Below are 27,058 nucleotides of genomic sequence, written 5' to 3' on the forward strand. Positions count from 1 at the left end.
AAGAACTGGTCTTTCCCTGATCCTGGCGAGCAGGGTCACTCTAGGCCTAGGGGTTTCGGGTCTTCCAGAGGGCAGGCTTCTGCCCCTCAAAGGGCTAAGCAATGGCATTCTTCTTCTGCTAAATCAGGGAGTTCTAAGCCAGCTTCCCATAGCAAACATTCTCAATGACTCCAGCCTTCTTGTGCCTACCTCTGCTGACCCTGGGTTTCATTTGGGGGGGAACGTTAGCCAGGTTCGCAGAGGTATGGTCTATCATCACGGATGACAAATGGGTTCTCAATATAGTAAACCAAGGTTACAAGTTTTGCTTTCACACCTTCCCTGTTTTGCAAGGACACCCAAACATACCCAGAACTTTCAGGGCAGAGGTTGAAACTCAGATTTCTTCTTTACTGACTATGGGGGCTATAGAGCCAGTTCCTGCAAATCAGGCAGGCTTAGGTTTTTATTCAAGGCTTTTTCTGGTACTCAAGAAAGGGGGCACCTGTCGCCCTATTCTGGATCTGTCCATTCTAAACTGGTGATTCCCAAATTCAAGATGTTCACCCTTACAACAATTACTATCGATGTTGGGCAAGGATTCATGGCTGGTAACTTTGAATCTCAAGGAGGCTTACTTGCACATCCCAATAAGGGAAAGTTGCAGGCAGTTCCTTCGCTTCAGGGCTGGGGTGCAACACTTTAAATTCTCTGCATTGCCCTTTGGCTTATCTACTGCTCCCAGAATTTTTACGAAGTGCCTGGCTCCAGCCATTGCTTTTTGCAGGTAAAGAAACATTCAAATTTATCCTTAACTGGACGACTGTCTCATTCAAGCCAGCTCCCCATAACAACTAGAAAAGGATTTGGATTTCGTGAAGAACATTCTCACCTCTTTGGATTACACTCTCAATGAACAGAAGTCAAAGTTGGTTCCTTCAAGGGAGATTGTTTTCCTGGGAGCAAGTCTGAATACAGCCACCCAGATGGTATTCCTCCCTCAACAGAAGCAAGAAGATCTTTCCGCTTACTTCATGAACTTGGCAAGCATGACCCAGCTCTGTGCAAGGCAATTCCTGCAAGCACTGGGGTTCATGGTTTCATGTATTTTGATGATCCCATATGCAAGGCTGCATATGAGAAAACTTCAATGATACCTCCAGAATCTTTGGTGTCAACACACACAGGACTTAGACTTGATTCTTCCCCTGATTCCCTGTCTGCAAATGGAGTTCCTGTGGTGGGCGATGGCCTGTTCTCAGAACAAGGGTCTGCCTTTCCGCCCACTGCCTGCCAGCCAGATTCTCACCACAGACGCCTCAGATGTTGCATGGGGGGGGGCTCATCTGGAGGGCAGGGGCATACAGGGGACTTGGAGCACCCAGCAGATTCATCTGCACATAAACTTAAAAGAATTGATGGCAGTGCAGCAGGCCTTGCTGGCTTTCAAGGACCTACTCTACCCTGGGACTCTGCTGATCAGGACAGACAATACCACAGTCATGTGGTACATCAACAAGCAAGGGGGGACTCACTCTTACCCCTTGTGCAGCAAAGCATGAGACTATGGTCCATAGCAGCATCCATGGACTTGCATCTAATAGCCCAGTATCTTCCAGGGAGGTTGAACTCCTTAGTGGATCATTTGAGCAGACGTGTTCTGTTTCCTCACAAGTGGCAACTGAACAAGGACATTTTCCATCGCATCACTCATCATTGGGGCACCCCACAATTGGATATTTTTCTCCTCTCACACCAGTCATCTGCTTCCAACCTTCTGCACCAGGGAGTTTCCAAACAAAGCTTGGAGGGTGGATGCATTGTCCTTCCCATGGACACATCTCTCAGTCTATCCATTCCTTCCTCTGCATCTTCTTCCCAGAGTACTACTAAAGATAAGGGACGAAAAACCAAAGGCTATTCTGATAGCTCCAGATTGGCCTAGGCAGCATTGGTATCCCCTCCTTTGCAGCCTTGGCATCTTCCCCTGGTACCAGATCTGTTGGTTCAGGGAGGGGGGAAGTTCCTTCATCCTCATCTTCAAACTCTGCATTTAACTGCCTGGCTAATACTTTAAATCTTTCCCAAAAGGTGGCTGAAGTTCTTCACGAGGCCAGGAGTGGAAGAGATTTTGTTCTTGGATGCTAGCTAAAGGAGAAGACTCTTTTCATCCTTCTCTTTCACTCATTCTTGACTACCTAGCAGGATTGCTTAATGGTGGACTTTCCTTTTCTTCAATCACAATTCACGCTTCAGCAATTTCAGCTCCATTGTTCTTTTGAGGAACACATTTTTTTCACCCCTTGATGAAGCAGTTCCTGAGGGGAGCTAGTAATCCTAGACCTCCCAGAAGAGCTCCTACACCTGCTTGGGATCTTAATTTTGTCCTGGAAAAACTTACTCTGCTTCCCTTTGAACCAGCTGCCTCTGCGGATTTGAAGTTTGTATCCTGGAAAACTGCTTTCCTTTTAGCTATTACTTCAGCTAGAAGGGTATCTGAGCTGCAAGCCTTAATGGCAGTGGAATCTTTCATTATTTTTCACTCAGATCGGGTTTCTGTGAGAACCAATCCCTCCTTTATGCCTAAAGTGGTTTCCAGTTTAACCCCTTAACCAGTCTATTCACCTGATTACATTTTTCAACAATCCCCAAAATAAAGAGGAAAGGATTCTGCACTCTCTTGATGTGCATAGACAGCTGAGATTTTACTTAGGACTAAATCTTTTCGAAAATCGGAACAGTTATTGGTTAGTTTTGCTCCTGGGGCTCAGGGTAAAGCTATTTCAAAACAAACCATCTCCAAATGGATTGCTCATTGTATTCACTTTTGTTACCTGCAGCATGGGAAGGTTCCCCCTCAGGGTATTAGGACCCATTCTTCCAGAGCAGCCTCTACCGCTGCAGCCTTTCTGAGAGGTGTGCCTACTAACGACATTCTAGAAGCAGCTACTTGGTCTTCTGTCCATACTTTCACAAAGCATTACAATCTACCTTTGTTTTCTAAATCCAGGGCTGGTTTTGCCTCTGCAGTTTTGCAGGGCCTCCTTACCAACCCTTAATCTGTGATCCTTCTTCTCCCCCCTTTGTCTTCTTACTGCGCTTTGGGAATTAACCCATATGTGAGGACTGCAACAGTGAAACATGAAGAACATAGTACAGTTGTGTACACTTACCATAAATGTAGATGTTCAAGTGTATTCACTGTTGCAGTCCTGGTTTCCCACCCTCCATTCCCGCTTTTTTTCTAAGGCACAGACTATATATTTTTATTTTTTGTATGACGTGTCCAGGGTGCTACCATTCCTGGGTTAGCCTTCTTTTGGTGGGCTCCTGACAGTTAAGGCAAGAAAAACTGAGGAAATGGCGTTGGCTGCCTCCCTTTATACCTGACATACTGACATCAGATTTACAACCGGTGGCAGCCGACATCATATACCAAGGACTCTGGTATTCGGGTTGACTGAGGGCTACCAGGAGCCGGATAACCCATATGTGAGGATTGTAACAATGAATACACTCGAACATCTATGTTTATGATGTGTACACAACTGTACTTTCCTGCTTCCAAAATGGGGAAGGGATTTTAATTCAAGGATGTTCTTAGTAGCAAAGAATGAAAATGCTTGGATAGCAGTTCTGGATCTTTCTTTTCTAACCCTGTTTGTTATAGTGCCCAATTTCAGAATGTTGTCACTTCACAGCTTGTTACCTCTTCTTGTAAGTTTCCTGGTAAAACTAGACTTAAAAGATGCTTATTTTTGCACCCCAGTTCATCCAGACTTCAGATGTTTCTTAATTTGATCATATACACACACAACCTTGTCAGTTCGCTGCTTTACCTTTTGGACTATCCACTGCACCAATAGGGTTCAGGAAGTGTCTAGCTCCAATTACAGCTTGTTTGCAGGTTAGAGAGTATCTACATTTTTCCATATTTAGATGACTTGCTTATCTTTGCAGAGTCTTTTTCTTAGTGTCAGGAATCTGTCTTGGGTGAGAGATGTCTTACGCAAGCTGAAAGTCCAAGAGAATATTTAGAAATCTTTCTCAACTCCTTTGCATAGGATTGTGTTCCTAGGATGTCAACTAGACACCTCAGTTCAGGCTTTTCTTTCACAGGAAGAATTACATCTTTATCTAGATCTATTTCTAACATTTTGTGCTCGGACTTCAGTCATCACGAGGGGAAATACCTCAGGATTTTGGGTCTCATGGCATATATGACTCTCATGATACCCCTGTCAACTCTCCATATGAGAAAGGTACAGTGGTATCTGAAATGTCTTTGGTCCTAAGATCAGCAACCTTTATCTTTTCAGATTCCAGTGTTTTGGGTTTGTCAGTAGAGAAATCACAGTGTACTTTTATCCACTAACTGTGGCCATACTAGAATAGTGGTTGTGTTATGGGAAAAAGTTTTTCTAAGGTCAGGTGTAGGTTTGGGGATATGAATAAGGACAGGGTTAGGGTTAGCAGTTATTAGTAAGGTAGAGCAGCAGAGGTCTCTACTCTTAACCCCAGCCCTACACCTAGCCTGAGAAATAACCTTTCCATAACCCTACCACTACACGTGCATCTCTAAGACAGAATACATGCAAAGCGAAAACATGCAATAAAACTAATTTGGCCCCTACCCTAATTCTAAAAGTCACACACACCTGCACACTGTTCCCTTACCTAACCCGCACAGACAAACTCAAACTCAACCCCACCACCACCACCTCCAGACTCACACATGTGTCTAAAACCTGTGTATTTGATATTTTGCACAGCATTTGACATTCAGGGTGCACACAGCAAACGTTCAACATCATGAGCATTCTTTCTTTTAAATAGATCCAATATAATATTTCTTTTATTGAAACCTTTTCTTTTTTTACTGTAGCAGTATATACAACGAAGAATACAAATCTAAATTAAAATCGAGTAAGTTCATAAATTAACTACAGACAGTAAGATAACCAGGATGGTGCCCCAAGGTTCTCTGTCCATTTGTATGTATTCGTTGTAGTCAGGGTTTCAGCCAACCAGGAATCTTGCTTTGTGAAACTAAGTAATAAATATTTGTAAGGCGCTACCCTTCCCCCTCCTTCCCACCCCCCACATACATGTACAAATATCTTACTACAAGTAGGCAACCTTAACAGTCAAGGCTAGTATATGCATTGTGTAATGGTTTTGCGTACGTCAGTTAGGAATACCCAAACCTACGTGAAATAAAGGAGAGAGAGAGAGTACTCTGCACTTGCACTAGACTTTCTTAAGCCCCCATAGTCTGTGTAAAGATGTTAGGCAGAATCTTGCAGAAGGATAATGCCTCTGTTCCCCCTTACCTGGATAACCTGTTATTGGTAACCATCACTTGGGACAGTTTGGTATTGGATATTTATAGTAAAATAAACATTTTCTAGAGTTAGCTAGGGACATCCTGGAAGCTTCCTGCAGTGGACACTTCCTTAGCTACAGTAGTTGGAGTGGTCTCCATAAATTGGGGGAAGTTCTGTCTGACTCTTAATTCCAAAGAGAGGCGAAGTCCAAAGCCAAAAAAAAGAGATTTATTAGACCACAAACAAAAACTGAATTGACCTAGGTTTTGTCTTCACAATAAGACTTCTTCAGAATATTAAACCAAATCAAAGCCACACTTTATATATAATTACAAAAACACGCCCCCTGAACCAATTCAATTAATCAATCGTTTAAAAACTTAAAAAAAAAAGTTTCAGTTTTTGTTTGTGGTCTAAAAATCTTTTTTTTGGCTTTGAACTACGTCTCTCTTTGGAATTATTGTTTTTTTGGTTCCTGGTTGGTCTTATTCTGTCTGACTTTTGCTGACTGGATAGCCTTTTATAGGCATGCTGTTGGACACTGCATCGTTCTCTCTTTGGAAAGAGTCTAGAATGTCATAACCGTGCCTGACTGGTTGAATACACATTGTGTGGCCCATGCTTGAGCTGTGCTGTGTTGTCTGGACTTAATGTCTGCCTTGACCTTTATGGTGCCATTTGCACAACCAAGGATGGTGGTATTGCAGGAGACTGTAAAGTGTCAGTAAATATAGCACCACCATCTTGCTATGGGCTTCTTTCTCATGTCCCTGAAGTGGTCAACAATACACATCAGACTCCTGGATACCCTTCCATTTCTTTAACTCCCTCCATCCCAGAATTTGACTGATGACGCTTTGCTTTGGTGGTGCAAAGCTCACTTCAAGCTGTAACTTTGTATAAGGGCTGTCATCTCCTTGGAGAAAGAATTCCATATCAACTGTTTGGAGTTGCAAGCTAGCTTTTCTGCCCTTAAAGACTTTGAAGGATACAGTCCGAGAACCAGTCTGTCTCATGTCATGTGAACCAGCACAGGAGTGCATGACTGTACCCTGCTACAGAAGGTAGTGCTGTGCCTGGCAGTGAGCTGTAGACAGGGGTACATTCATGGAGAAATTAAATATTCTTGTTCACTTTTCCTGGTCTCTGTTGGAGTTGCCGATTCTAAGGTTGTGCTAGTCTGAGTCTTTTAAGAAGTGAAAAACTCCAGAGAGCAATCTGTCTGCCATTTACGAGAATGAGGCCCACTCCTTGTACTGCTTTACATGTAGCAAGGAAAGGTAGTAGTGGCTGCCTTCTGTCTATTGGCTTGGAAGCTTCTTGTATACATTCTTGGCATTTTACTCTGCAAGCCTTTTCACAAAAGTCAGGAGTTTGAGCAAAACTCATTCTCATCACAGAAGAGGCTTCCATTCTAAGCTTAGGCTGTCCCTTGTTTAGGCACAGTAGGCTACATGTCTCGGCCTGTCTTCTGATCTTGTTGTGTTTGCTGACTAGGTCTTGGATTATTGCAGCTGCTAGGAAGCTGTCCACCCAACAAGCCTATGCCTTCAAATTGAAACTTGTGTGTGTGTGTGTGTGTGTGTGTGTGTGTGTGTGTGTGTGTGTGTGTGTGTGTGTGTGTGTGTGTGTGTGTAGTACTTTGACGATTAACAAAATGGGGTAGCACAGTTGATTTTGACCTCCCCAAGACCTTTGTATGGTTTGGATCTTAGTTTTTTCGCAGCCCATGCATCAATATTTGTGACGCATCATAACCTTGTAGGAAGTGGAATTGTCACCCTGCATCTGCTGGTCAAGCAGTGCATCGTTGTCTTCCTCCTTTAAAATGCCACATGTTTTCATGGGGCCTGAAGGAGAGTAATGCAAGTTACCTGTCTGCTCATTGAGGCTGCTAACTCAGGTTTGAAGTTTTCTTGGAAGATGCTTTTGGCAGTGACCATCACCTCTATAAGCTGAATTTCAGGGCTTTAGGCCTTCACTCTTAGAGAACAGTATCTGGTCTTGTACAGTGATTGGGTTGCCTCTTATGATGAAGCTACCTTTCTTCCCAGAAGTGATGTCTGGGCTCTTCCTATCCGTACTTCTGTTTTTTGCTTTCTGGGACAAAAGTCAGATGAAAGAGGACCCTTCACACTATGGATGTACATTATCTCTAGTGTCACTTGAACCGCATGCACAAGTTTAGGAAGATGGACCATTTGCTTATTTCCCTTGCTGTGGGTAGTGAAATGCTTTGGACTCTAACCAAACATTTTTAAATTCATTGCCAGCTGCATTATTTTCTATCTGGTAGGGAGCAGTCTGCTGGCAGTGCTGTAACTAAGCCTCACTACTAGACGAGTAGTTGTCTCTGGCATGCGCTTCAGCAGTGTCTCCAGTACAGACAGCTTTGTCATAGGCATGTGGTCTTCAGTGCACCCTCGTAACAGCCGTACTGCTATACAGGTTTCACTTAAAAAAATTACTTAAAACAAGCCTCACCCACATCAAAACCTCATGCAGATTGACTTCTAGCAGAAATTGCCATAACTAGTACTACACATATCCAATTAGCTGTTTCATACCTCCCTCCCTCCCCTTTCCTCTCTATAGATTCTTAAAGATGTGATTCAGTCAATTTTATCTCACACAAATGGCAAGAATATAATTATTCTAGGGGACTTCAATATCAACATGTTAAAGCTCATTAATTTAGAGGTCTTACACTAGCTCCATGAATAGCAACTGACTGAACTCGTCAAGCAACCTACCAGGCCCAATCTTGGTCAAAAAACACTTCCTTATCGATCTCATCATCTCCAATTGCCTGAATACAGTCTTCAACAGCTTACTCACTGTAATTTAGCAGTCATTGCCGTATCTGTTTTCCATTTTATGCTCAGCTTCCAAAGCAAAACCAAAAATATCCTTCAGATCTAAATCCACTGCCAGTGTTGTAAATCTAACTTCAGCTGTCTCTCCCTTTTTCCCTTGACTGGAACACAATTATAGACACTGCAGCTCCTAATGAAGCAGCTGAACTCTTTACACGCACACACTCTAGTCTAGAAGTTAGACACTGTTCCTTAATCTCTAGATTTTCTTGCTCGATACCCAAAAAGTGACCAGTTAAAATCTTTCTTCATACTCTGAGATGAATCCTAGCACTCCTGGAATTTACCTGGCCAAAAAAAAAAAAAAAAAAAAGGTTATACAAGTCATTCCATTTTACATTTTCAAAACAGTCTTTCAAAGACCTCCGTCTGGAGGTTTCTTCCCGGGCCTCCGCTGAAAGTGGGCTCTGTCCCAGTCAGACTTTCTGGTAAACAATTCTTAAATAAATTAATAAAACTGTTAAATGTAGTCATGGAAAATTTTGGAAAGAAGTTAACCACACAGGATGGAACCTGCCTCGCAGTACTTCCTTGAGCTGGTGTGCAGTCGATTTCCACAGACACTTTAGTGACCTCTCCATATCTGTTGCAGACACCCCCACAAATGCTCTCTCATTCCACCCACAATCCTCTCTCTTATTTCTGGCAGGCCCTTATCCGGAGACAGTATAGCTTTAGTGAAACAGCTGGAGGTATAGACAAATAACATCCATGGTTCATATACCACTGTCATGACTTTGTTTCATTCCTAAAATGCATCTTTAAAGTTTAGCTTATCAACACCGTCCCTAATATGTGGAAATCTGCCATAGTAAAACCACTACTCAAATAAAACAACCCACACTCCCATCATAGAAGCGTCCCATTTCCATCTTGCCAATCCTGTGCAAAATCTTTGGAAAAAATCTACCTTCATCTCCCAGAATATATTACTAAATACCACCGTCTCTCTCCAAAACAACACTGATTCTGGTTAGGAGGACCACAGCCACAGCTATCTGGTCTCCGACTGCTGAAATTCTCATGTCACTGGACAAAGGCATGGTCTTTACACTTTTTATTGACCTCCCCAAAGTCTTTGACCTTTTCAGTCATTCCTCTGTTATAACCCTCCTTTTCAGAGTTGGGCAGTTGATGTCATCCCTTGGTTCCAGTATTATCTGACTGACTACCATTTCTCAGTGAACTATAACTGCTGTACCTCTCTCTCCTCTACTCAAACGTGCCCCAAGGAACTATTCTTAGCCCCTTCAGTTCTCTGTATACATTACTAGACTTCCACTCTTATTCCTTCTCCTCAGCACAGATGTCATGGTCCTCTACCACTCCAGCCACACTCTATTACCTTTAAGATCTAGTTGAGTTCAGTTACCTCAGTTTGTGGATTACTACTAATGACCTCATACTGAGTAAATCCAAAACTAGATCCTATGCTTTTTGGAACTAAACAAAAACTTAGCTAATTTTTCTTGGCTCTGCAATCTGTGCTCACAGCAACCATCCCTTACAGCAAGTCCAAATGGAGAGAGGATGATAAAATCAGCAAGCAAAGGAGAGAGTAGTAGCTATCCTCGAGTCTTGGGAGTGCCTTCACAAGCTGGACCCTGTTTTAACAAAATCTCACCAAGCCAACAATGATGTATAGACTGCATTGTATATAGCATACATCATGAACAGAAGTAGGTCAAAAAATAAAAAAAAGATAGCTGGGTGCACAAAAGCCCCAGGATAAAAAAGTGCTCAGTCCTGGTATGTGCACTGGTTCCACGGATGGAAAGAAATGACTATATAGAATTCTCAAGACATGTAAACAGCAGGGGGGTATAGTTCCATAAGAACAAGATACCTGATTAAGGTGAGAGACTTATAAGAAATGGAAGAGAGGTCAAACTACAACTTTGAAAACTGAAATAAACAAGCTGGACAAACAGATTAAGCATATTGTGAGACAAGATCAAGAAAATTTTGAAGAAAATTTATATACTGAGCATAATAAGAAACCTTTTTATAGATACATAAGATGTGGAAGGAGTAAAGATATACAAATTGATAAACTGTGTGCAAATTCTAAAATTTATTCTCATACCCAACAGATTATAGATATATTTACAAAATCTTATGCAAAACAGTTGGGCTCCACAAAACGGGTGGGTAAGTTGTCCTAGTGACATCCAGGTAACTCCAGATACTGGAATCAAATCAGATTATATTGAAAAAGAACTGTGCAAACTTGATCCAAACAAAGCGCAGGGAGGAGACGGAATAAGTAACAATGACCTGAGAGCACTTCATCAAGAACTTACACTACCATTATATCCATTATTCACTAGGTCATATAAATATGGGGAGATTCCTCAAGATTGGAAACATGCACTTATTAAATCTGTCTTTAAGGGAAAGGGGAGTAGGACAAACCCAGAATCATGTAAACCCTTAAATCTACTTTCATGTTGTAGAAAAAATAATGGAGAAGGTAATACTGGATAAGTTATTGCCAGAACTTTATAGGTTGGGACTTGAAACCATATATCAGCATGCATATGTTGAAAATTGATCTATTACCACCTGTAACATAATGTTCTATAACAATATAATAACAGCTATGAATGAAAAATTGTGCTGTGATGTGATTTATATAGATTTAACTTCAGCATTTGACAGGGTCATACACAAAACACTGATCAATAAATTAGTACGACTAGGTATTGATGTACTGTTGATAAGATGGATAGCTGCATGGCTTACAAGTAGGACATGGCAAGTATCACACACCATCTGGACAGGTGAAATCCTTGGTTACAGTCAAGGTGTCCCACAGGGCTCTGTCCGAGGCCCTTACTTGTTTAGAATGTGTCTTTCAGACCTTATTTTTTCATCTGAGATGTTCGTCTATATACTGACGACCTGAAATTGGGTAAACTGATTACAAGTGTTACAGATAAGTCATGTCTGCAAAATAATTTGACTAAATTCACCATTTGGACACAAGAGAATAATATGTTGATAAATACATCAAAAACTAAGCTTATGAGATTCTGGAGACACAAGCTGAAAGGTGAATATATAGTACAGCACGCAGTGATCGAAACTAGACTCGTTTAAGGACCTGAGTATATGGGTAGATTCAGCTATGGGTTTTTCTAATCATATCAACCAATTGGCTAATGATAGTTTTAGAACTGTAGGTTGTATAAAAAGATTTATGAAGTCTAGGAAATCAAACATAATGAAGTCATTGATGTTCATCTTGTTTCACTGTTGCAGTCATTACACTGCTGGCAGGCTACCCGCAGTCGGCCTGAATTCCAAAGTCCTGGTCCAGCGTCAGGGGTATAAAAGATGCAGCCGATGCCATTTTCTTCAGTCTTTCTTGCCGTGCGGTGCCCGAAGCAAAAGCAGTTCGCAAGTGCCGGTCGGCCGACTCCTGAGGTTTTCTAAATCGAATTTCAGATCCGAAGTCTTCAATAAAGCTAAGTACTCCGTTGAGGAAACTTTTTTTCTTGCTCCAGACCGATGTCAGAAAAAGTTAACAATTGTATTTCTTGTGGGAAGCAAATACCTCATAAGGATTTCCACTCTTACTGTATTCCTTGCCTAGGCCCTGACCACGACGTTGCTAGTTGTTGGTTTTGTGCTAGATTTAACCAACGCACTATTAAGCGTTGGTACGATTTTGCTTTTCATTATTTTGGCAGAAGGTTTAACTACATAATGCCGTTGGAACAACCGATGACTGGAATTCATAAAAACCACAAGGATAAAGACAATACAAGCATTCGAGGTCCATAACCGACGATGATAAAGCCTCTTCTAGGCCAGTCGCCGGTGCTCAGTGAGGCGCTTTCGCAGCCCCTGACTCCCGCTACCTCAGAGCCACAGGCCACCACCGACTCCCACGTGGAGACAGCTAGGCCTCTGGATACTCAAGGTATTGGCCCTTCGGAAATTAATCCCTCAGATGGGTCCGGAGCCGCTGAGCAGGCATCGGCTTCTGAGGATGTCTTCAGACCTACACAACTTTATATAAAGCCTACTTCAGCATCCAAGACGAAGTCTAAAACAGTTTTAAAGACAAGGAAACTAGTACAGCATTCTCCAGGACAGACTTCTATGCCTAAGAAACATATGCTCAAAATGGCTGAAGACCTAATTACTTAGATCAGGGGTTCCCATCCCCCTCCTGATAAGAGGCCTAGGCAAGACAATGAATATGATTCCTCTGATCAGGTTTCCATTTCCTCTGATCAGGGATATTCTGTTCCTCCCCATGAGGATTCTGATGCTGAAGATTCTATTCCTTCAGCTTCTCCTCCTGAGGACTATTCTTTTGGGGAAACCCTGCATACCACGAGAGAGCATGTCCATTGGGAGACCCAGGATTATCCGAATCTAAGAAAAGACTTAGAGACTTTCTTTTACTTCCTCAGCACAGACCGCTTGCAATTCCCCCTGTTCTAGACATATTAGATGATGTTTTCTCAGAGTCCGGCCTGGAGGTGTTAAAGAAAATGGAGGATAAGGCAAAATCTATGCAGACAGTAAAGGATTTCTTACAGGTACAGCCACCCAGATTTAGCAGGAACTGTCCCTGTAAGAATTGGTCCTTTCCAGTGTCAGACGGACCACAAAGAGGCAGATTCAGATGCCCTAGAGGCAAGCATCAGGCCCAGGGCTCATACAGGCCCATACAATGGGATGCTTGTACCTCCAAAAGCGGAGAAGACAAATCACAGCCTTATAGAAAACAGTCCCAATGACTTCCCTCTGCCAATGCCAAGCACTTATTTTTTGGCAGCACCCTTAGGGGGAAAGCTAGCACTTTTTTCACAAAACTGGCACAAGATCACCCAGGACAAATGGGTCTTAAATATAGTCTCTCAGGGCTACAGGTTCCACTTTCACACCCCTCCAAAGGCAAAAGGTATGCCAGACCTGCCACGCAATCAATGGCAAGAGGCACAAAAACAAGTTTCATCTCTCATGGACATAGGGGCTACTCAGCCAGTGCCACAACAAGAGCAGGGACAAGGATTTTACTCAAGACTGTTCTTAGTACCAAGACAGAACAAAGGCTGGAGACCAATTCTGGACCTGTCTATTCTAAATACTTTTCTGGATGTCCCAAAATTCAAAATGTTGACTCTACAGCAGCTTCTGCCCATGCTGGACAAGAAGGCTTGGCTAGTTACTTTGGACCTCAGAGGCATACCTGCATGTCCCAATCAGACAATCTTGCAGAAGATACCCCAGATTCATAGCTGGCTCAATGCACTACCAATTCTCTGCATTGCCCTTTGGCTTATCTACTGTGCCCAGGGTCTTCACAAAATGCCTGGCACCAGTAATTGCATTTTGCAGACAGAGAGGAATTCAAATATACCCCTACTTGGACGACTGCCTTATTCAAGCAAAGGACAAAGATATTCTAATACAGCAGCTAGCGTTTGTAAAAAGATTACTAATTTGCCTAGGGTACACAGTAAAAGAAAAGAAATCAAAACTAGTGCCCTCTCAAGAGATAATATTCCTGGGTGCAAGCTTAAATACAACTGCCCAGATGGCTTATCTCACGCCAGACAAACAAAGGCATCTGACTTCTTACTTCAAAGACATGGTAACAAAGACCCAGTTATCTGCAAGAAAAATTCTGCAGGCTCTGGGCTACATGGCATCCTGCATTCTACTAATTCCATGTGCAAGACTGCATATGAGGAAACTACAATGGTATCTAAAAAGTGTTTGGACTCAACATTGCCACAGCCTGGAAACAGTAATTACTCTCATTCCCTGCCTACAACGGGAATTTCTATGGTGGGCACAGGCCTGTCACCACAACAAGGGACAGCCATTCACCTTGCCCACTGCCAGGTAGACACTAACAACAGATGCATCAGATTATGCCTGGGGGGCGCACATGGCAGGAAAATGTATTCAGGGCACATGGCCCACAAACCAAATGCATCTTCATATCAATCAAAAAGAGGTGCTAGCTGTAACAAAATGCCCTGACAGCCTTCAAAGACCTACCAGGACAACTACTAATAAAGACGGGCAATACTACAGTCATGTGGTACATAAACAAGCAAGGGGGCACACTTTCCTATCCCCTCTGCAGGCAAGCCATGACTTTGTGAAACACAGCATTGACTTATCAAGTACACCTGCAAGCACAATTCCTGCCAGGAAAGACAAATACTTTGGCAGACGAACTAAGCAGAAACCTCATGGATCCTCACGAGTGGAAACTGGATCTACAAATCTTCAACATGATAACAGGGAAATGGGGATGCCCAGACACAGATCTATTCGCCTCCCCTCACAACTACCAGCTACAGAGATTCTGCACTTGGACTTATCACAAGCAAGCATGGAAAGTGGACGCCCTTTCATTCAGCTGGAAAGCCCTCACAGTATATGCCTTCCCTCCTCTGCCTCTTCTCTCCAAGGGTACTCCTAAAGGTCAGACAAGAGAAGCCAAAAATGATACTGATTGCCCCAGACTGGCCACGCCAGCACTGGTGCCCAATCCTAAAGAGCTTGTCTCAAGGCCCAGCCTGGACATTGCCTCTAATACCTCATTTGCTAACCTAACAGAACAATCCGATCTTGCACAGCCAACTCAGAACCCTAAGTCTGGCTGCATGACGGATAATGTAATCATTCAGAACACACCTCTCTCTAAAGCAGTTATGGATGTTATTTTGGAGGCCAGGAGGCCCAGCACCAGAAAATCTTATGCAGAAAAATGGAAGAGATTCTGTGCTTGGAACCAAGTGCAGTTAATTGACTCGCTTGAACCAAATATTCCTCAGATTTTGCAATACCTAACTGAGATGCTGGACAAAGGCCTATCCTTCTCATCAATTAAGATCCATGCCTCTGCCATTTCACTGCGGTGGTGGTGCTGCGGTAGCGTCGTCGCCTCACAGTTAGACGTTGCCCGTTCGATTCTCAGTTAGAGCGTCTTCTGTGTGGTGACATGCATGAATGGGCGTTCCTTCGTTAAAGGTTGTGCGTTAGGCCCGGCAACCCAGCACGTAAAACTCTACTGCCAATCATTAGCGGACCGGAGTTCCGCTGTGGTGACCCCTAACTGGGAAAAGCCAAAAGATGCAAACAAACAATACGGACCCACCTATTTTTTCTCATCCACTGCTAAGACGGTTTCTCGGGGGGGGGGGGGCAAAAACATAAGATCTCCAAGGAGAGCTCCAATACCTAGATGGGACCTCAATTTTGTCTTGGAAAAACTCACACTGCCTCCTTTTGAGCCAGCCAATACAGCAGAGATAAAATATTTATCATGGAAAACCGCTGTTCTCCTAGCAATAACTTCAGCAAGAAGAGTCTCAGAGTTACAGGCACCTAATGACTGTGGAACCTTTTATTATTTTCCATCGGGACAGGGTTTCTCTACGGACAAACCCGACATTTATGCCTAAGGTAGTGTCCAGCGTAGGTCTTAACCAAACCATACATTTGCCTACCTTTTATCCAAATCCACAGAATAAGGGGGAGAGACTTCTGCATACTTTGGACATACACAGTTACGCTTTTACTTGGACAAGACTAAAGCCTTCAGAAAGACTGAGCATCTCCTAGTGGCATATGCTGCAGGTTCCCAAGGAAAAGCCATTTCAAAGCAGACTATTTCAAAATGGATAGGCCACTGCATTCGTTTCTGCTACTCACAACATGGCAAATCAGTGCCCAAGGGCATTAGGCCACATTCTACCAGAGCAGCAGCCACTTCAACAGCCTTCCTCAGAGGAGGTACCAATCAAGGATATTTTGGAGGCTGCAACATGGACTCAGTGCACACTTTTACAAAGCACTACCATTTACCTCTCTACTCTAAATCCGGAGCAGGCTTTGCCACTGCAGTTCTGCAGGGCCTCATAGCCACTCCAAACTCTATTTAGGCCCAGCCACCCAACCTCAGCTTTGGGATTCAACCCAAGTGTAATGACTGCAACAGTGAAACACGATGAACATAGTACAGCTGTGTACCTACCATAAATGTAGATGTTTGAGTGTATTCACTGTTGCAGTCCAGGTTACCCTCCCAACTTCCCCCATTTTCTTTGCTGGGACTTATCTGTACCTCTCTATTCTATACAACCTATGTGGTGTATTTGCTTGTAGATGAAGGTTATGTGCATGCTTTTGTATGATTATAATTTTTACAGCCTACCCTATTGGGGGCACCTGACATCTGGGGCAAGAAAAACTGAAGAAAATGGCGTCGGCTGCATCTTTTATACCCCTGGCGCACTGACGTCAGGGCAGAGGCGACAGCAACCGACGCTGGACCAGGACTTTGGAATTCAGGTCGACTGCGGGTAGCCTGCCAGCAGGATAACCCAAGTGTAATGACTGCAACAGTGAATACACTTGAAAATCTACATTTATGGTAGGTACACAACTGTACTTTTGTTACATTAGACCCAAACTTGAGTATGGAATAACAGTATGGAAACCCTATAGGAAAACAAGCATGAATAAACTGGAAAGAGTATAGCAGAAATATACCAAGGGCATCCATGAATGTGAAAATCTTAGTTGTTATGAAAGACTAAAATATCTGAACTTGTACAGTGTATCTTACAGATATTTAAGTGATCTTATTCAGGTATGTAGGGCATTTAGGGACAACTACCTCTGGGAATGTTTGGGGTTATCAAAAAGTACTAGAGAATCGTCAGATAACCTATGTAAAAGATTCTATAGGAATGAGAAGTGTACTAATTGGTTCTCTGACAGCATAGCTGATGCTTGGAACAGACTACCAAATTACATAAAAGCAAGGAGTAGTTTAGATATTTTTAAGAACAGCCTGGACATTTGTTATGGGAACAAGTGTTTTGGTATATTGGCAAGCTAGAAGGGCATTAATGCCCTTGCTTGAAACATTTGTATGTATATGTATGTTCTGTGGGGATAGGCCATGCTCCGGGGAGGATGCCCCCCCCTATTGTAGAAGGAAGTAGTAGTTCACAAAAACTGATGGGCCAAAAAAGAGCCATAAAGATGATGAGTGGACTATTGACGATAGAAAGAAATTGTGTTACTATTATGCAAGAAGCCCAGAATTTACAGACACAATATTCAAAAAAATTGAGAGAAATTAGAGGGCTGAATATCCTTGCACAAGGAAAAATTGTCAAAAGCTTCAAATACAAATTTCTGTTAATTAGTACAACCGATCCATGGAAAACAATTTATAGACCATGAAAGTTTGGGCTAGTTGGAAAAAGAAGCAACTGAAGAAGTGTGAAAATATAAAGAACAAAACCTAGAGATTTTTGAAAGGTTGTAAAAAAAGAGACATGGACATGGGTAAAAAGAGAGATCTGATTATGGTGCAATATTTATGCAATAGAGAAAGCCAAACTAATCCGTACAAAAAAGCAGCTCCAAAGAAACGTGGCGAGAAATATAGGTAAATGCACCCACATATGGAACATTTCACAGTACATAAAATAAGGTCACAAAGGGGGAACATAGAACAGAAGATACAAGTAGAAGTAAAAGAAATAGAAGCTGGCGTTTATGGAATACCTGTGAAGTGAAGGATTTGGTGTTGAAAGTCTAACACTGGTTATTTCACAGCATGATGGGACAATGAGACCCCAAAGAAAAGAGGACAAGATGGAGTTGAAGACATCTGAAGAAAAAAATATGGACATGGGGAAAGAGGTTTAATGTGGTACAGTATTTATGTAATGGAGAAGTCAAAACTAATTCAATACAAAAAAGCAGCACCAGAAATATTTGAAGAGGCAAAGGCACCTGAATATGGAACATTTCACATTACAAAACGTAAGAAGCAAAGGGCAAAATTAAAAAAAAAAAGATTAGTAATGGAAAAGATAAAGAAATAGAAAAGGAAGTTATGGATTACCTGCAAAGTGAAGGATTTACAAAGTACAACTCTGATAACATCACAGTGTGAGGAAACAGCGAGTCCCCAAATTAAGGAGAAACAGGTGGAATGGAAAGCCTGTGATCACATGCCACATGAATGTACTCTGGAGCCTTCAGAAGGAAACCAGTATGGAAGTTTAGTTGCAGTTGAACAGCATGGGAAGGAGCAGGCGACATTGGCAACTCTGATGCAGTCAGTGTTGTGGAGTGATAGACCAGTGAGTTCTCATATGAAAGAGCAATGGGTGATGCAGCTAAAAAGAATGTCACAGGAAGATGTTCTGGAATTTTCTGTAGAATGACTGTAGGAAAGGGAGAACAAAGAATGTGCCCTCACTTTAGAAGAAAATGATCTTGGAGAAGAGTTGCTTGATTTAAGAGATGGTTAGTTATTTAAGATTGATGAAAGAAATACATTATAGAAAGCCAATAAGACCCAAAAGGTTAGAAGTCTGATAAAACAAATGAACACAGTAATCAAAAGACTGTTGACAGAAATTCATGTGGTATAACAGAAGTAAATAGGATATATTACTGTGCAGCTAAGTTAATAACAGATGGTCTTACCACAAAAACACAGGGCAGTGATGGAAAGGAAGGGAAGAAATCAAATGGCATTATGGAAGTATTGAACAGAGAAAACTAAAGCAATTAAGATGAGAAGGGTCACTGTTGGATTTTAGAAGAGGGAGAAGATCAATAAAAATACTTAGAAAGATAGACGTGATAAAAGCCGCAGTATCAGATCAGACCAGAGTCTGCCGTACACTATTGCAAATAAACTAAAGATGTCCGCACAGGAAGAAAAACCGTTAAAGATATGCTGGTAAGTGTAAAGGAAAATGCAAAATAAGCAATTCATTAATGACCCAAAAAGTTTTATAGAGAAACAAAGCAGAAGGAATAGAAACACCACAAAAAAAAAAAAACAAGAAATAGACACATTTTGGAGTAATATCTCCAAAGATATTGCTACTCCCAAGTGAAGACCCTGTGAAACATAAAGATTCTGAATGAATAAAATAAATAAAAGAAACTGCAATAAGTTCAGGTGTACAGGATATGAAATGTGATGAAATAACCACCAGAGAAATCTTAAAATTAAGAAAAGCTCTTAATTGGAACACCCAGGCCCAGATGCAGCACATTACTTCTGGCCAAAATTATTAATATCTTTACACAAAGATTTAGCTCTGAAGGAGAAATACTTGTATGTGTATCCTGAACAAGACACCAGCCTGGTTAACAACAGGAAAAATGAGCCCCTCACAGTGAACCTGCAAGTTATCCTTAAAACTATAGACCAGTAACTTGCCTTTAGACAATGTATAAATTATATACTGGAATTGATGCAGACAGAGTTTAGTCATTTAGAAGAAAACCCAATCATTGCATTAGAACAGAAGGGTAACAAGTCATATGGAACAGAGGATCATTTGTTAAAGTCGTAGTGGAGAGTTATGAAGAGGGGAAAAATCTAACTGTGGCATGGAGAGATTGCAAAAAAACATTTGTCAGTATCCCACATTCATGGATAAAGGAGTGCTTACATATGTACAAAATGCATCCTACAGTGATCATGAAACCATGACAAAGCACTTTTGCAGCTAAGCCATGATAAAGGACAAATTATTATCCCAGGATTAAAAATTCAGAGGGAGATGTTCCAGGGTGACCCTGTCACTGCTGCTTTTTTTTTTCTTGCCCTTAACCCATTAAGCTAGCTACTTAAAAGGTTGGATCATGGTTAATATTTGGCTCCCAGAAAACAAGAAAGTGCAAAGACTTCTGTTCTTTTTATGGATGATTTAAAACTGAATAGCTCAAAGGAGGAGGTGAACGCACAAGTGGAAGTGGGCAAAATTTTCTCAGATGTTATGATGATGTCATTTGGTCTTGATGAATCTGTGAAAGCAAAATTTAAAGCAGAAAAGCTGTAGCAATAGGAAATGTCAATCTGGGACAGAACTGTGTTACAAAGGAACTTGATCAGGAGGGAGTGAAAAAATATTTGGGAATTGATGAAGGATCGACAATAAAACATGAACAAATGCAAACAAACTCCGTAAGGAATATTTTAGAAGACAAGAATAAATACCGAAAACACCCCTGACATCTAGGAAGAAAGTCCAAGCTGTAAACATGTTTACTTTTCCTGTTCTGACTTAGTTTTGGGGTGATTGGCTCCAAAAGGTATTGGATCAGTTAGATAGGAAAACAAGAAAAATGCTTCATGCTTATCAGATAATATATAAAAATCATTTTATAACAAGATTATATATTCCGTGTTCTGAAGGAGCTATGGGCCTCCTTGAAATCTATTACATGTATAGATCTGCAGTCATAGGACTACATGTATATCTGCTGACCTCACCAGATCCAAACATAATGAAAGTTTTAAAACACGAGGATAACAAGTCTATGATGACTTCCCTGCTTAGTTTAGCAGAAGCATATCTGTGTTAAGTGGGAATGGAAGTCAGACCAGAAGTAGCCACACATCAGGCAGCAACTGAATGTGCCAAAAAACAAAAGAAAGAATATAAAGAGAAGGATTAGATGAGAAGTCAAGAAATATGGAAAAGGCATAAATAGTTACAAGTAAAGAGAACTCCTGCAACAATGTCCTGTCAATCAGGGTCTGATGCAGGAATGGTTAAGGAGAGGCGAATTTAAACCAAAAATTGAAAGGTTAATATTAGTGGCCCAGGATAGCGGACTATGCGCACATTGGTTTACAAAGTCTGTTGAACACGTGGAAGAAATGGACAAATGCAGGTTCTGTAAAACAGAACTGGAAACATTCACACATCTTGTTGCTGTGTGCGAGACACACAAATGGCATACGGCCTGTGTACTGAAAAGCATAACAGTGTGGTAAGACTACTGCACTGGGGATTGTGCAAACATTACAATACTGAAGTGTCTGATAAGCATGGGACATGTAAGAAGTTTATATAACATGGCATCACCCATTACCAACAGTTAAAATATATGTGAGAAAACCAGATGCAACAGTCTATGAAAAGAAGACAAAAATAGCATTGGTCAGTGAAATTGCTACACCCAGGGATTAGTGTCTTACATACAGAGAAAGACAAAGTCATAAAGTCCTGCTCTTTGCAGGCAGAAATGAGGGCATTATGGAAGAAGAATACCCAGAGACAGTTCCAGTAGTAGTAGTAGTAATAATTATGGGTTTCTCAAAGAATTTACACTTGTATTTAGATATACTACCAGTACATGCAACTCCTTATGAATTGCAGGAGTTTTCACTTCTGGACACATTGCGGGGTGCTGCGAGGAGCACTTTTGGCTAACATCAGGTATTAGAAACCCAATAGACTTAGATAAATTAAATTGTAAATCTCCTCTTTCAAATGTTTTGGTCTGTCATTGAACCCCTCACTCAACTTCCACCTGCATTTTGATAATACATGTAAAGAAATCCACTACTTTTCGGGTTCCTATTATATATAATCAAAGACGCAATCCTTCGAATGTGGCTTGATCGAACTTGAAAGCACGCAACAGCAAAATAGCAAAATGACATATAAGCGATTTCTTTCCCTGGGAAATAAATTGCTTGGCTGCCTCTGTTACTTTGCTGTTTTCGTCACTGTAGTGCGATCTTGGAGTTGGTATATTTAAGTAGGGGCCCCCCACTTTATGTAATGTTTTGAAGTTTTTATTTTTAATTAATTTAATTTATTTATTTATTTTTTTTATGGAACAGCGATTTTTTTTCCCCTGAGAGAAAAAATAGCTGTTCCAAGTGTTCGGGATTGTAAGCTTTCGCTTACATAGGGTCAATAAATCAGCGTTCGCTTTTTTAAGCGTTCGCTAATTTAATGTAGACCCTACTTTTCTGGGTACAAAAGTACATCCTTTCCTCATGCTCCTCCAGACCTACTTCCTCAACATGAATTCAGCTTCCTCATGTCAGCAGCTTCTACTAAAAACACCCAATTTATTATTCAAACCCTAGAAAACAAAATATGTGTATTTACTGCATTCTTCCCAAGAAATGTGCACCACTGTAAACATGGACATACTCTCATTCCTTTAAACTCAAAAGATATACCTTCACATGCAACCCAAGAAACTTGAACCATTCAGACCCTAAAACATAAATCCCACAATCCAAGCTACATATCTGTAACCATGCATTCTCAATTTTTGGACCCAAACTCTGGGTGCAACTCCCACCTGAAGTTAGAGACATCCTCTTATTCCAAGTTCCATTCTGTACTAAATTTACATGTAGTTAAACGAGCAGAATGTACCCGTCACCCCTCAGGTTATATCACTTTGTTTACTTGAGTAATTTCCACACTCGTAACTCATCCACTAAGATAGTTTGCTCATTTTTACATCTATAATTTATTCTAGTCTTAATTTTTCAAATGTTTTGAAAATTTTGTATGCATTAGAAATTAATACATTGGAGTTACTATCCTGGAACTTGTTGAAAGTTCTTAAGTCATTACATTCAAGTATGCCTCCAGGCATTTCTGCAGTTACCACATACTGCGGCTCTAGGCGTCAAATATTGCTTTTTCATATTTGCATTAATACTGCCAAAACCTTGCTACATACAAGGTATCAGAATATTTTATGTAGAAGCATACATGATGGCAAACGCAGTTGTATTGATTTCTGAACTCTGTCAGTGAGTATTTGTTAGAACTGTAAGGTGATAACTTTGTTTTTTAAAGGCTCAAGCCACACCCACTGGGAGTTAAAGGTACACACTCAAAAGAGCTGTACTGGAGAGAATGAGTTAGTGAGCCTTGCAGGGATCTTCCAGTGTGACATGTCCATTTGCAATTCAGAAATATGCTAGCCACGACAAGTTAAGACCTAATCAATGGCTAATTTGCATGTTTCCTGAATCACAGTTACTACTGTGATGTGTAGATGAAGATTGATCTGCAAGTTGCAGTGTTAACCTGCTGGTTATATAGGCAGTGGTATTCCCCCAGTCACTCGCTCACACACACACTCGCTCAGTTGCACGCTCACTCGCACGCTCAGTCGCACGCTCACTCGCTCAGTCGCATGCTCACTCGCACGCTCGCATGCTCGCCCTCACTCGCTCGCTCACACAGTCGCTTGCACACACTCTCTCACTCAGTCACACGCTCACTCACACACACACTCAGTCCCTCAGTCACACACTCGCTCAGTCGCTCACACACTCACTCGCTCGCTCACACACACACACACACACACACACACACACACACACACACACACACACACACACATGCTCACACATGCTCACACATGCACACTCACTCTCACTTGCACTCTCTCACTCTCGCTAGCACACTCTCACACTCTCTCTCTCTCTCGCTCGCACTCTCTCTCTCGCTCGCACTCTCTCTCTCGCTCGCACTCTCTCTCGCTCGCACTCTCGCTCGCACTCTCGCTCGCACTCTCTTGCTCGCACTCTCTTGCTCACACTCGCTCACTCACACTCGCTCGCTCAAGCTCATGCACGCTCGCTCAAACTCATGCTTGCGCATGCTCGCTCAAACTCATGCTCGCGCATGCTCGCTCTCACTCACGCACACACACAGACTCTCTCTCTCTCTCTCTCTCACACACACACACACACACACACACACACACACACACACACACACTACAGTTCTTTTACCTATTCCTACTACCCTCTTGTGGTTCCCCTCAGTCCTGTAATACTTTATTGCCATTACGACACTTGTGTGTGAGTCCCTTGTGGGGTAGTGTGTACTCCAACTCCCTGATTCTTGTAATGATGCCAGTGTCTTGAACAGTTTACAGTGTGTTCCCTGGTGGTGTAGTGCATGCCTCCCCATATCCCAGTCATAACACTGGTGCCATCAAGGCACTTAAAGTAAGCCCAGGTATCTAGTGCCCCGCCCCATCCGAGTACCGTCAGTGGTACCATTATAGCACTTTAGAGTGTGTCTAGTGATCCCCCATCCCCGTTATGCTGTTCTGTCCCTTGGTGCATTCTATGGAGTTTTCCTTTGCTTCTAGTGTATCCACACCCCCACCCCCCAAATCTTCATAGTAACATTGGTGCCATTTTATCCACTTGCTCCATGGGGGTCTAGTGTATCCCCCACCCCGATTCCCACAGTGATGTTACTGATATAGCACTTTAAGCCTGAACCCCTGGTGTCCAGTGTCTCCTTCCTGACCCAGGGCATTGTTTTGATAAGTGCCATTATTGCAGTTTTAAAGGCAGCCCTGGTGTCTAGTGGTTCCCCCACCACCGCCAGCAGCTTCATGTTTTGGCTGCGTTTGCTACCATGACATGGTGGAGATGGCTGTGATGATCTATGTGGCAGAAAACTTTCTTGAATCACTTAGCAATGTAGATAATTTCTGGAGGCAGGTCCAGAGAGAGAGAGAGAGAGAGAGAGAACACATTTGCATATGTGTCTCCCTCAAAATGCCTCCTTACAATTCAGCATGGCCACGAGGCCAGTTTTGCAGTGCTGCAGGATTTCATGTTGGAGGACCTTGCAGCAGCATTTAATAAGGGTGCTTACTGAATGGCAAAAATGTACCGTGACATGTACACTTCACAGTACCTTAATGACTGCAGCCCTGTGTTTCCTATGTTGTACTGTTTTACTGTCACTTGTGCATTATTGTACACTTGTGTGTTCTGTATGTCTGGCCAGTTTTGACTCTAAGCCGAGACTGAAATTGGTCAATATTGATCAGTGCGTAGACCTTGTAAACAAATTCAGATAAGTGAGTAAAATACTAAGCAAGATGCCTTCCATTGTAAACTGTATTTAGGAGGAAGAAACAATCCAGGCACCAAAGGAAGCATGTTAAATGCTAGATGTCCTTCTATTCCCATATTGCAGTATTCATAACCTTTGGGGTTATCCTCTGCTCAGCTACCCGAATTGTCCAGTCAGTATACAAAAGCTTTAGTCACTGCAAGGTATATGGGATGTCTAACATTAGCCGTAGGGAGAGTGGGCCATAAAAGTGACATCTGCACGTACATTTCCTCAGAACTTCTCTGCCACCAGTCGAATGTCAGCTTTTCTTGCTGTCAGAGCTTCGCAGTTAAGATAAGTACCCCGTTGAGGCCATTTTCTTCTTCTCTCTTTGATCACTGCATGCTTGCTTAGGTTCTTGTTATCCAGGAAAGGAAAGTGTAGGTGCAGATGTCCGATCCCCCATAAAGCCACAGGCAACCTTGGCCTTTTCTGTCTAGGGCCTAAACACGCCCATAAAACCTGTGTAATTTGCCAGGCCTTCATTCCTAAGACTCTCTTCGTAGCCATCTACATAACCTAAACATCTACTTGGAAAACCAGTGCCATAAACTTCAGGCTCTGGCGATGGAAGGGACGTCCGGTCAGACTGTCAAGATACCAAAAAGAAGGCCAAAGTTTCCAGGCCTGAACCTACTATTGCAGCCCCTCCACCCGACATTCCCCCTGTGGCTGATGTACGCCTGGAGAAACGTACAGAACAAGCTGCATTGGGTATAGCAGGTACCATTCCGGAGACAGCAGAACCTAGGGCTGAAAGCATGTCCATGGAGGTTTTGCACATGTCTGGTGCCGATGACAAGGGGGAACCTCTGCTCGCAGTGAACATTCAGATTGGTCCTTCCACTGCTTTAGAACAGTCTAAATCTAGGCCCTCCTTAGGCCCTATGCCATCCAGGTGTACCTCTTCATTAAAAAGGAAACAAAAGACAAAACATGTCTCTCCTCCTTCAGGCCTGATTGGCAAGCTTTCTCTCAAAGCTTATTTAATGCCTTCATGGCCCTTAGGCCTTCCATGCCTGCTTCACCTCCAGTTATCAGTCTCAGACTGAAGATCCTCATTCTCTTGATGCTGAGGACTCTTCAGATTCCTCTTCAGAGGACTGAGGCTCCCTTCGCTATGTCTCTCAGATGCCTTCCCCGAGGAGGACTCTGCTGAGGCAGACTCCCCAGGAGAGGACCTCACCTTTGGTGAAACTCATCTGTAAAATGAGAGTGTTTTTTAAATGGCATTTCACTGAAATGTCTGAGGTCCAAAAGAGGTATTATGAACTCTTACAAATGGACACCCCTTCTCCAGTCTTACCAGCCTTTTTGAACGCCTTCAATGGTGCTTCTCAAAATCCTGATTCCCAAACACCAGCCCCTAAAGGGCCTGACAGGTTTATATAAGGTCCCATAAGGGGACACATTTCTGATTAAATGCCCTCTTGCAGACCCTGGCACTGTTTCTCTGCAGACAGATCTTCCAGATTACTTCCCTCCACTTCTGTCCTTCCCACTGATAAGGACAGTAAGACAATGGAACGCATTGGCAAAAACGTATACACCTCTAGCTTTTAGGGCGGTCAACTACCAGTCAAAGTATGCCCTCACCCTTTTGACCCAGGTTTCTAAACTTTTGGCTGATCTCCCAGACTCTCCCTCTGAGGCCAAATGTATAGCCTCATCTCCTTGTCCTCTCAAGTGACAAGACACTTGGGTCAGATGCAGGTATGATGCCGCAGAGGCCTCTGCCAGATCTGCAGCTTCTGCCTCAGTGCTTGGAAAGTATTCTTGGCTAAGACTCCAAACCCTACTCAATGATATTGAGTCTAAACTTCTGGCTGTACCCCTGGACAATTCTGCCATTTTTGGGGCTAATGTGGCAGAGTTTTTTTAAACTCTTCAACAAAAGTGGAAGGAATTACAAGCCTTAAAATATTTGTGTCTCCAATCCCTAAATTCCATAGGAATTATCCAACCAAGACCCAGTTCATCAGGAAACATTCTGCTTCTACTACTCATTCTAGGAGCAGAAAGAGCTTCAGTAAGCAGCAGCCTCCTTCCAGGCTTGCTCAGACGCAGCTCAGAAACCTCCGTTTCAGGACAGGGCAGGTAGTCTGTGACTACTTGCTTTCCCCTTCACTCACTGTCTTCCTGTCTGGCAAAGCAT

At 42.4% G+C, this 27,058-nt stretch overlaps 1 protein-coding gene across 2 annotated transcripts in view; it reads left to right on the top strand.

The window, feature by feature from the left end:
- Nucleotides 1-27,058, top strand: part of RCL1 (RNA terminal phosphate cyclase like 1) — a 506,457-nt gene that overhangs the window by 381,540 nt on the left and 97,859 nt on the right. The window lies entirely within an intron of this gene.

This window comes from Protopterus annectens, chromosome 2.part0 (assembly GCF_019279795.1).
Source record: "Protopterus annectens isolate FY-2018-M chromosome 2.part0, PAN1.0, whole genome shotgun sequence".
In the NCBI taxonomy this organism is placed as follows: domain Eukaryota; kingdom Metazoa; phylum Chordata; order Ceratodontiformes; family Protopteridae; genus Protopterus; species Protopterus annectens.